General features: G+C 41.6%; 1 protein-coding gene across 4 annotated transcripts in view; it reads right to left on the reverse strand.

Annotated features, from left to right (window-relative positions):
* Positions 1 to 12,673, reverse strand: part of IFT81 (intraflagellar transport 81) — a 192,450-nt gene that overhangs the window by 178,077 nt on the left and 1,700 nt on the right. The gene's annotated exons all lie outside the window — the stretch shown is intronic.

The following is a 12,673-nucleotide window of genomic DNA, read 5'->3' on the forward strand; positions in this document are numbered from 1 at the left end:
TCTCCTCTGCCTAGGATCCTTTCTTCCCAGATTTTCAGAGGTGGTTCTTTTTGACATTTGAATCTCAGCTTAAATGTACTCCCTTAGAGAGGGCCTCCCTTCAGCTAAGAGACTTATAGAGAATTCAGCACCCAGCCATGAATGCACATTCTTTTAATGTGCACATGGAGCATGGACAAAAGCAGACATGAATCACTTCAGCAATCAATATGATACAGACTAGGCTCTCCAACTGCATTTCAATGAAATGAGAAATTCCTTATTTATTTATTTAAAAAGATTTTATTTTATTTATTTGACAGAGAGAGAGGGAACACGAGCAGAGGGAGGGGAGAAGCAGGTTTCCCACTGAGCAAGGAGCCCAATGTGGGGCTGGATCCCAGGACCCTGGGATCATGACCTGAGCCGAAGGCAGATGCTTAATGACTGAGCCACCGAGGCGACCCAAGAAATTCATTTTTTAAAGATGGATTTTAAAACTATGCAGAAGCCAAGTAACATACTGCTAAGTGATTTTTGGAAATGTGTAAAACTGAGTGATAATGAAAACAGCACATGTCAAAACTGGTGGGACACAGCAAAAGCACTACTTTAAAGGGAAACATATAGCTCCATATACATTTATCAGGAAACAAGGAAGGTTCAAAAAGACAGGAGTCCAAGCATTCGACCTGAAACCCTGGAAAAGGAGCAACAGAATCAACTGAAAGAAACAAGAAGGAAATAATAACTCTTGGGGCAGAAATCAATGAAATACCAAACAACTGAGACAACTAACAAAACTAAAAGCTGGTTCTGTGAAAAAAGTAAAAAGACAGAAGTCTTGTCAGAGATGTGTGTCTAAGAGAAAGAAGTCAATAAACAACAGAAAAAGAGAACTGGGTGCCTGGGTGGCTCAGTGGGTTGGGCCTCTGCCTTTGGCTCGGGTCGTGATTTCGGGGTCCTGGGATCGAGTCCCGCATCAGGCTTTCTGCTCTGCAGGGAGCCTGCTTCCTCCTCGCTCTCTCTCTCTCTGCCTGCCTCTCTGCCTACTTGTGATCTCTGTCTGTCAATTAAATAAATTAAATATTTAAAAAAAAAAAAGAAAAAGAGAACTTAATGACAGTCTAAACAGAAAAATTTTTTTCAATATTAAGAGAATTATAAACAACCACAGGCTAATAAATTTGCGTGGCCGTCTCTGACTGCCCCTACTTATTATTTTTATTGTCTGCTGCCTGTCTCCTGACACTGGAATGTAAGCTTCCTGAGGCAGAGTTCTTGGCCTGTTTGGTTCCCGATAAACACCACATGCTGAGTAACTATTTGGTGCCTGCACAGATGCACATCCCCGGTAAGCCAGCACGAGGGCGGGTGAGTTCTTCCCAGCAAAGATGTTGGCGTTTGTCTTCAGCAGATTTGCCCAGGTACAAGGACAACTTGTAAATCCTGGCAAAGGTCTCTGGAATCTGATCCTTCCAGCGACACGGCGTTACCACACCATGGTTACCTGGGGAGCCACTCAAAGAAACTATGAATTTCTAGCTCAGCAGACAACTGTGCACACAGCTTGGGTATGAAGAATAATGGGGGGGGGGGATCAGTTTGGTGGTCCCACAAGAAGTTAAACACAGAATTACAGTATGACCCAGCGATACCCCTCTTAGGTGCATACAGCAAGGATCGAAAACAGGGACTCGGACTAATACCTGTACATACGTGTCCTCTGCAGCACTGTTCACGCTAGCCAAAAGGTGAAAGCAACCCCAATGTCCATCATCTAAACAGTGGATAAACAAATGTGATATATCCATACAAAAGAATATTATTCAGCCATGAAAAGGAATGAAATATTGATACACGCTATCATGTGGATGAACCTCAAAAACATGATCCCAAATGAAAGACGCCAGACATAAAATGCCACTTGTTGTAGAATTCCATTTACATGAACTATGCAGACTAGGTGACTCCATAGAGACAGAGAGCGGATGGGCAAGTGCCAGGAGCTGGGAGGGAGAGGGAAGGGGGGAACTACTGCTTAATGGGTGTAGGGTTTCCTTTGCGGGGGATACAAGTGATCCGGACCTAGATAAAGGTAGGGGTTGCACAACATTGTGTGTGTATTAAATGCCACTGAATTGTTCATTTTAAAATAGTTAATTTTAGGGGTGCCTGGGTGGCAGTTGGTTAAGCAACCCATTTTGGGCTTCTGCGCAGGTCATGATCTCAGGCTGTGAGCTCCATGCTCAGCGTGAAGTCTGCTAAGACTCTCCCTCCCCCTCCCGCTGTCCCTCCCCCGCCAACGCTCACACTCTTTCTCTCTAAAATAAATAAATAAATCTAAAAAAAAGTTAATTTTATGTTATGTGAATACACGTACATACCATACACCTTACACACCAGCCAAATACACACTTGGCCAGATGGCTGAATGTTAAAATCAATAACCACAGCCCAATATCACTGCCATAAGTACAAGAATAAATCTGAAGATTCTCCAAAGGCTTATTTCAATTTTATTACTGTATTTTACTCATCAAATTTTCAAGTTTGATTTTTATAATATAGGAACATTAATTCCTTAGGGTTGTCCTTGTAAATTGGTCCACTGAACATCTGGATAGTGATTAGATGTTCACCATTTAATGTTTCAAAGCTAGAGCTAAGATACTTTTGGCTGCTTTACCAGAATAGGGCACTGCTGACCGAGATGTCGCCACAAAATTATCAAATTTTCCTTCCCTCTAGATGCCATATCATCATGATAAAGACATATCCTTCTCAACTTCTGTACTTGAAAACTGAGTTTCTGATAATGATGTAATTTCATGGAGATGATCCCATAAACTGAAGCTCTGCAAACTGCTTGAAAATACTATCTGAATATTTTCAAGAGTAAGTTACAAATTTTCTTCACTGGTATTTTAAATATCTAATATCTTTAGGCCTTTATTATTATTTTTTTTTAAGTATTTAATTTAGAGAGAAAGAGAGGTGGTGGAGGGGCGGGGAGGGGAGAGAATCTCAAGCAGGCTCCCCACTGAGCATGGAGTCCGACTGGGGCCTTGATTCCAGGACCCTGACTGAGATCATGACCTGAGCTGAAATCAAGTTCAACCGACTGATCCACCCAGGCACCCATATGCCTTTACTCTTATTCAAATTATTACTTAGTCACCAAAAACCTCTCCAAATAGTCTGTCCAGAAATTTTTATTAAACTATTTGAGAGTTCTTAGTTATTTTGGAAACTGAAATCATTTCAATCGTTATTTCACATTAGTTATAAATCTAAGTGTATATTTCAACTACTGACAAAATTTCAACATGCAAAGAACCTAAGGAGACTTTTTTCATTCCAGTTACACCTACATTCAAAAGTGAATATTAATGTATTAACAACATCATAGTAACAAGCTTCATTCAGATTGCTGACATCGACACTCTGGCTGGAGACAATGGTTAATTATGCAATCCCACATTCATGATGGCATACGAGTTCAGACAGGCCAGAAATGATGTTGAAGTAATCATATGACTACTTGGGTTTCCAGAGGCTGAGACCAAAACCAAAGCCAAATGGTAGATTTGAGCCAAACAGAAGGCTGAGGCCAATGGATCCCACCCCTAATAAATAGGCTAATTGCAAGAAGCATGAGATGAGCCTTCTGGATAATTCTCAGGGCAGGAAAGAGTCAGCTGACGGTCAGCTGACTCCAAAAAATAACTGTAGCATATCACCCAACTTCCCATTTAATTTCCTACTAAGAGAGAAATGATAAAACCAGAAAAGGGGAAGCAACTGTAGAGATAAGATGCCATCCTCCACAAACACTTGCTCTTGGTTGAGCTAACCCATGGCGCGCTCTACACACCTCACGGATCTCAGCGCAGCTCATAGCACACACACCTAACACTTCAGAGTTACCAGACTACTCCGGTGCACAGTTGTCACAGACCACACTTAAGGACAGAAAAGACCTGGGATTATCCCAACAGAAGGCTTTGTGGTTTGCTTATATGAACTTAGAGATTATTGCTATCTGCATCCAGACAACAGAAATTCAGAATGTTATGATCAGGTCAACGTTTTTGGAGTCTGACGGGTCCCTCCCTCTGTGCTTTCGTTTCTCTCTTAGCCACCAATTATTACCAAATCTCTTAGGACAGGAGGGGGCATAATAATAAGAAAAAGGCAACATTTCCAGAGTGTTTTATCAAAAACAAATGAGACGGAGCTTTAACTCAACTGTAAAATAGGACTTTAAGTCCTTTAAGTATCACTCACATGTAGGTGGTTTTTGGAATAGAAAGTTCTGTGTTTCTTTTGCCAAAGAAACCTGGGTTCCTTTGTGTTGGATTTAGATCTGATAGAGACTGTTCCTTGGCTAATAAAATACAATGATCATTGGGGGTTGGGGAAGATTAACACACAATCCGTATATTCCAGAAAACTGTCTTCACTAGAGCACAAAGGAGATGGGTTTTCATTATGAGACAAGTCCCATAAAAAGGACACCCTTGGTGAGCCTGGGTGGCTCAGTGGGTTAAGCCTCTGCCTTTGGCTCAGGTCATGATCCCAGGGTCCTGGGATCCAGCCTGCTCTCTGCTCAGCAGGGAGCCTGCTTCCCTTCCTCTCTCTCTGCCTGCCTCTCTGCTTACTTGAGATCTCTGTCTGTCAAATAAATAAATAAAATCTTAAAAAAAAAAAAAAAAGTACATCCTTGATGCTTTTTGCTCTTGCTACTGTTTTGTTTCATTTTTCTTCAGACTTCCAGGTAAGCCTGAAGTTGTTTGATGTAAAATCAGGGAAGGTCAGGTTTAGAGATTACATTTCTTAGAAAGCATCCCTGCTTCTTGCAGTAACCCCTTCTGGTTTTTGTTAACAGATCTAATTCAAGTTTAACCAGGACAAGTCTCTTAAGAGTGATGCTTGAGGTGGACCCCGGGGCGGGGTGGTGGGGAGGGGAAGTATGGTAAGCAGAGTCCAAGGCTGGTGGGGGCCTGGCTCAGGGTCCACGCTATCATGAGCCTTCCTGAAGCTAGACGACTTAGTCCTTCCAAGGGTCACCAACTCACCCTGTTTGCCAGGGGACTTCCCCAGTTTTAGCACTGAAAATCCCATCTCAGTCCTAGGCAAACTGGGATGGTTATCACGCAAGGATTGACTTCCCCTGGTTTAAGCTGTACCACGTACATCCTGAGTGGGATTCTAATCACTCTAAACTTCTAAAGTTAAACATATGTGCTTTGCAGCCTTTGTCTCTTTACAACACCTACCACAGTATCTTTTTCTACCACTGAATAGGATTCCTACCTAGTTACCACAAAACTATTAAGTGGGGCAAACATTTTTACTCTGTTAAAAAGATTTATTTTTCCATTTATTTTTTAAGAGAAAAAAATCCAAATTCACACAAATGGTCTTGAATTTTTTTAAAGCTCTCATTTCGTTTGGGTGAGAGGGTCCCCCCCCCATGCTTATAAAACTTCTTTTGGGGGCACCTGGGTGGCTCAGATGGTTGGGCGTCTGACTTTCGTTCAGGTCATGATCCCAGGGTCCTGGGATTGAGCCCCAATCAGGCTTCCTGCTCGGCAGGGAGTCTGCTTCTCCCTCTCTCTCCTCACTGTTGCCCCAGCTTGTGCTCTCTCATTCTCTCTGCCAAATAAATAAAATCTTTTAAATAAATAAATAAAATGATTAAAACTTATTTTGTTGGGGAATAATCATTTATCTAATTGAGTTAGCACTACACTTCTCCCTCAAGCCCTGGTCTCTTGCCACATATTTGAGTGTACACAGAAAAACTTACACCAAAATCCTCCCAGAAGGAAACAAACCAAACTGTCCAGAGACTAGTGACTAAAATCATTAATGGCAAATAAAATCCTTTCTAGCTTAATCTGAATTACAACTCTTATATTCATAATATTTCTACGGAGTTAGTAACTGTATTCATTTCCTATTGGTGCTGTAACAAACTGCCACAAATTTAGTGGCTTAAAACAATACAAATATATCATTATGTAGTTCTGGAGGTCAGAAACCCAAAATGGGTCTCGTGGGCTAATCAAATCAAGGCCTTGGCAGGGCTGCATTCCTTTGAAGACTCTACAGGGAATTCACCTGTTGACCTTTTCCAGCCTCATTCCTTGGCTCATGTGGCCCCTCGCTAGCAATCTCATCACTCTGACCTGTGCTGCTGTTGTCATAGGCCTTTTCTGACTGATGCTTCAGCCCCTCCTGTCCATTTTTTAAAGGACCCTTGTGAATAAACTCACCTGCATAATCCAGGACAATCTCCCCATCTCAAAATCCTTAATCACATTGGCAAAGTATCTTTTGCCACAGAAGGTAACAAAGTCACAAGTTTCCTGGATTACAACGGGATCCGGGATGCAGGGTATTATTCTGCCTCCTACAGTTATTAAGACCCCATCTTAGAAAGTTATGAGACTTGACACTAATGAGACCACATCTTTGGGTCTTATTTTCCTGAGTCTGTTGTTTAATCCTTCCAAATATTTAGAATCTAATAGTTCATAAGTAAATTTGAAAGATATTTGGTTACATTGTATGCTCCTATCAGGGAACAGGACAAAACATATGGGTTTCCAATAACTATCATCTCTACCAGCAAGGTTTCTCCCGTGTCAAGTTGATCCCCGTAATCGTCAGTATGCCTTACTCTTAGTACACAGCAGGCAACAGAACCATAAAAACAATCCCACATAACATTACATGAAGATTTAGAGCAAACCAAGTGACTTCACAACATTTGAAGGCTACATAATGAAATAGTGAAAAGCAAAGATTCTGGAATCAGACAAATGTGGACTCAAATCCCGACTCTGCGGTTAGTGTGGACTCTCAAAGTCTGTTTACTCCTCAGTGCCCACCTCGTGCTTCGGGAGAGACTGAATTAAATGAACCCTAGAAAGCATTTAACAGTGTCCTTCATAAAGACAATATCGTACTTGACACAGTAACACCGATCTCCATTTGACATATGAAGAAACACAATGCTGAAGTTACTAGCTCTAAGGGTGCACAACCAGTATATGATCATATCCCAGCGTCTGGCACACGGGACCCATTCCTGAATACCTTTCTCCTTATAGGTCGCTCTCACAACTACTTCATCGCTTCTTGAGTTCCCAGCTTTTCCCCTTAACTATCCCCTACTCTCTGTTGTCGTCCAAAGGCTGTGGTCTCCAAAGTCTTTTTTACATCTGAGACCAAATGTCAAATGTGCTGGGATTTTGAAACACAGTGACAGAAATAGATCCAGTCCATCTGCAAGAATATCATACTTCCCATTTTCTCCATTTCAATACTGTAATCTCCCCACACTGAATGGGAGAAGACATCTGCAGAGCACATATCTGTTAAAGAACTGTACCTAGAATACATAAAGAACTCACAAAATTTAAAGAGGCAAATCACTCAACGAAAAAATGGGCAAAGGATCTGAACAGACATTTCTCCAAGATGTAGAGACTGGCACGTGAAAAATTCAATATCATTAATTATGAAAATGCAAACCAAATATATATACAAATATCACATGTATACACATATTTGAGTGTAAATAGATTACAGCGCATATTAATTTATTTCAGGGCTCCTAATGAGATTTTTAGAAAACCTTTCCTGTTAAAGGGACAATGGGTGGGATAGGGTTGGGAGCCACTGATCTGGGATGGAGGATTAGCTGTGGTCGGCACATGGCCTATTAGAGAACAGTGAGGTTTTTTGGTTTGTTTTTTTTTTTCTTCTTCTGTATTCCATAACAGCTTCAGTCTCAAGGACTCCCCGGGGAAAGAAGCAGCAAAATTATAAAATAATTTATTCCTCACTTTTGCTACCAACTTATTCTTTATTTAGGGAATATGCTGTTTCTGGAGGTATATATAATTATACATTTGGACTAGATGTATCTGTCATTATGTTATACAATGATGTATTTCACAATGTCTATGTGCCAGATAAGTGAATCTTACATCTTTAAATGCCTGAACACTTCATTTAAACATTTTTTTGCCATTAAAGATACTCCTGAACAAAAAATACAGCTTCATCTAATGAGCCTTTTGTGGCTCACAACCACTGTAACCTCAGGTATACCAAGGTCAGCCACTACAAGCCTCTCAAGTAAATGGTGATCTTTTTGGAGTTCTTGGCTCTGCTTTTCACAGGGACTTATTTATTTTTACGGGCTATTAATTTATTACTGCTTTTCCTGTTGGCAGTGCCTCCTACCTGTAATCCGCTGCATTCACACAAACATTTAATGCCCACATTACCAGTGACAGTACATTTTTCACCTCTTGGAACCTACTACCATAGCCAAAGTATTTTCAATTCCAAATTTCAAAGCTTACTAGCTTAAGGGGGAAAAGTGAACATTTATTATCAGCCAATGGTGGCAAAGCAAACCAAGGGGGCAGAAGCAGGAAACAGAAACTCCTTAGAAACCGAAGAGGCCATTTTCTTAGTCACTCTCACCTCTGTGTCCCTTTGTCTATCTGTTTCACTCTTGTTTCTGCAAACTCCCCTGCTGGGCTAATCTACAGACGTGACTCTGCCACAACCAGAAGGTTACATCAACTCAGTTCTAGTCATTTGCAGAGAACAAAGGGCTGCTTCTCTCCCAGTGCCATAGTACCAGAGGAGAGAATCTGATTGGCCTTTCAGGTTAGGTTCCCTGTGTGGCCCAGTTGATAAGGTCACATAGTATAACCTTGGCTGCCGGGGCCAGCTCTGTGAGGGAGGGTAGTTTTTAGAGGAGTGTTGTGATAAACTGGCTTAGTATGCACCAAAGGAACCAGATGATCCAAATGTTAGAACTTAATCTAAATTAAAAATAAACTCTGTGCGGGCACCTGGGTGGTGCAGCTGCCTAAGCGTCCTGGTTTCAGCTCTGGACGTGATCTCAGGGTCCTGAATCAAGCCCTGCATCAGTTCCGTGCTCAGTGCAACATCCGCTTGAGATTCTCTTTCCCTCCCCCTCTCTCCCTCCCACTCCTGTCCTCTTGCTCTCTCTCTCTCTCAAGTAAACACATAAATCTAAAAAAAAAGAAAGTAAGAAAGAAAATCTCAGCTCTAGGTAAGGGTCTGAGGTGCTTCCCTCTGAAGAAAGAACATGAGGTTTGGCCCCATTACTGCATACACACATTTTTTCTGAGGCCTTGATGATCTACTCCCTGTTTTTCTTTTTTCTTTTTAATTTGATACGATTCACACACCATAAAAGCAACCCTTTTGAAATGTACAGACAGGTGACTTTTAGGATAGTCACAAGGAGGGGTGCCTGGGTGGCTCAGTGGGTTAAGCCGCTGCCTTCGGGTCAGGTCATGATCTTGGGGTCCTGGGATCGAGTCCCATGTTGGGCTCTCTGCTCAGCAGGGAGCCTGCTTCTCTCTCTCTCTGCCTGCCTCTCTGTCTACTTGTGATCTCTCTGTCAAATAAATAAATAAATAAATCTTTTTTTAAAAAAAAAGGATAGTCACAAGGATTCGGCAACTACCACCATTACGTAATTTCCAGAACATTTCCTCACACCAAACAGAAACCTCGTACTCATTAGTAACCAGCCCCCATTGTCTCTTCCCCCCAGCCCTAGGCAACCACTAATTGACTGTCTCTATGGAGTTTCCTATTCTGTACATTTCATACAAACAGAATCATGTAATATGTGGCCTTTTGTACCTGGCTTCTTTCACTTAGCATCATGTTCTCCAGATTCGGGATCATTGCAGCATGTATCTGTGTTTCCTGCCTTCTTACAGCGGAGTAATATTCCATTGTCTGGACATACCACATTTGTTTTTCCATTCATCAGCTGAGAGATATTTAGGCAATCTCCACGTGTTGGCTATTATGAATGACGTTGTCAACATTCATGCACAAATTTTTGCATGGACATATCTTTTCAGTTCTCTTGGGTGTACAGTATAGTCAGGAATGGAACTGCTGGGTCACATGGTGATTGTTTTATATTCTAAGGAACTGCCAGGGGCTGCACCATTTTACTTTCCCAGCAGTGTAAGTCTTCCAGTTTCTCCACAGCCTCGCCATCTTCTTGACTGTCCCTCATTTTAATTATAGCCATGCTAGGGGCGCCTGGGTGGCTCAGTGGGTTAAAGCCTCTGCCTTTGGCTCAGGTCATGATCCCAGGGTCCTGGGATCGAGCCCCACATCGGGCTCTCTGCTCAGCGGGGAGCCTGCTTCCTCCTCTCTCTCTGCCTGCCTCTCAGCCTACTTGTGATCTCTGTCAAATAAATAAATAAAATCTTTAAAAAAAAAAAAAGAACAATTTAAATTATAGCCATGCTAGCGGAAGAAGTGGTATCTCGTTGTGATCTTTTTTTTTTGATGGTGTCCTCTGAAGCACAGAAATTTTAAATTTTATCTATTTTTTGTTTTGTCACCCACCTGTGCTTTCAGTGTCATGTCTTAAAAAACTACTGCCTAATCCAAAGTCACAAAGATTTATACTTATGTTTTTATCTGAGCCTTACAATTCTGCTCTTACACTTGGGTGTTTGATCCATTTTGAGTTAATTTTTATATATGATAAGAGACAGGGAAGGGTCCAACTTCATCATACGCATGTGGATATCCAGTTGTTCCAACACTATTTATTTATTTATTTAAAGATTTTATTTATTTATTTGACAGACAGAGATTACAAGTAGGCAGAGAAGCAGAGAGAGGAGGAAGCAGGCTCCCTGCCGAGCAGAGAGCCCGACACAGGGCTCGATCCCAGGACCCTGGGATCATGACCTGAGCCGAAGGCAGAGGCTTTAACCCACTGAGCCACCCAGGCGCCCCCCAACACTATTTATTGAGAAGACTTTTCTTTCCTCATTGAATTGTCTCCGCACCTTTACTGAAAATCTCATTTTTTAAAAACTAAATTCCCATGGTTTCAGTAACTGACTACACTCAGTTAAGCATATGACAAATATGCAACTGAATGTGATTAAGATGTAGGTACGTGGGGCAACAGGGTGATGGGTATTAAAGAGGGCACGTGTGGTGATTGGCACTGGGTGTTACACGCAACTAATGAATTGTTGAACACATCAAAAACTAATGCTGTATTATAGGTCAGCTAATTGAACATAATAAAAAAATCTACACAGCAGCTTTGTAAGATTAAAAAAATAATAATGACTTTATTCCTAAGAGAGAGAATGCACAAGCCTGAGCATGGGCAATGGCAGAGGGAGAGGGAGAAGCAGCCTACCCGATGAGCAGGGAGCTCACCGTGGGGTTCCATCCCAGGACCCCAAGATCATGACCTGAGCTGAAAGCAGATGCTTAACCACCTGAACCACCCAGATGCCCCCAAAGGAAATCTTTCAATAAGTGTAACAAAAATCAGAAATAACAAAAAAGAATTGGCAGCAATTTTTCTTTCTTAATGGGACTTTAAAAGTATGGAAGCTACCTCTGTAGGAAGAGTCTGGGACTCCCAATTTTTGTTTTATCCAGTTCTATATTGTTTGCATTTGTTACAAAGAACATGTTTTATTTTCCTGACTAAGATGGCCTTTTAATCTGTATAAACAATAGTTTAACTTAAAAAAAAATGTAGGGGGCGCCTGGGTGGCTCAGTGGGTTAAAGCCTCTGCCCTGGGCCCAGGTCATGACCCCAGGGTCCTGGGATTGAGTCCTGCCTGCATCAGGCTCTCTGCTCAGCAGCAAGCCTGCTTCCTCCTCTCTCTCTCTGCCTGCCTCTCCCCCCTACTTGAGATCTCTGTCTATCAAATAAATAAACAAAATCTTTTTAAAATAAAAATAAAAATAAAAAAATGTAGGTTTGGGGCGCCTGGGTGGCTCAGTGGGTTAAGCCACTGCCTTCGGCTCAGGTCATGATCTCAGGGTCCTGGGATCGAGTCCCGCATCAGGCTCTCTGCTCAGCAGGGAGCCTGCTTCCTCCTCTCTCTCTCTGCCTACTTGTAATCTCTCTCTGTCAAATAAAAAAATAAAAAAAAATCTTTAAAAAAAAAAAATGTAGGTTTGTGAAAAGTCCCAGTTGTAATCAGCATTTACTTTCACTTTATACAAACTAAGATTACTCTGGCTAATACACTGGAGAGATTCACTATTTTGACTGTGGTGATGGGTCCATGGGTATGTACCTATGTGCATGTGTATGTGTGTATATATATGTCAAACTTATAAAATTATACACTTTTTTTTTAAGATTTTACTTATTTATTTGAGAGAGAGACAGTGAGAGAGAGCATGAGCGAGGAGAAGGTCAGAGAGAGAAGCAGACTCCCCATAGAGCTGGGAGCCGGATGTGGGACTCGATCTGGGGACTCCAGGATCATGACCTGAGCCGAAGGCAGTCGTCCAACCAACTGAGCCACCCAGGCGTCCCAATTGTACACTTTAAATATGTGGTTTTTATATGTCCATTACACCTCAAGAAAGCTGTTTTTAAAAACAGATAAAGTAAGGGCAAGAATACAAACGAAAAACTTTCTTTTCCTAATCATTTCAAGATCAGCTTCTCTTGTTGGTCCCAAGGATATAATACCAACTAGTCATTTAGGAAAACTTACACATTTTTCCTACCTGCCTTGTTCCAAAACACAAGCAAACCACTTATTTTTTTTAAGATTTTATTTTTAAGTACTCTCTACACACAGCATGGGGCTTGAACTCACAAACC

This window comes from Mustela nivalis (assembly GCF_964662115.1).
Source record: "Mustela nivalis genome assembly, chromosome: 14".
NCBI lineage: Eukaryota > Metazoa > Chordata > Mammalia > Carnivora > Mustelidae > Mustela > Mustela nivalis.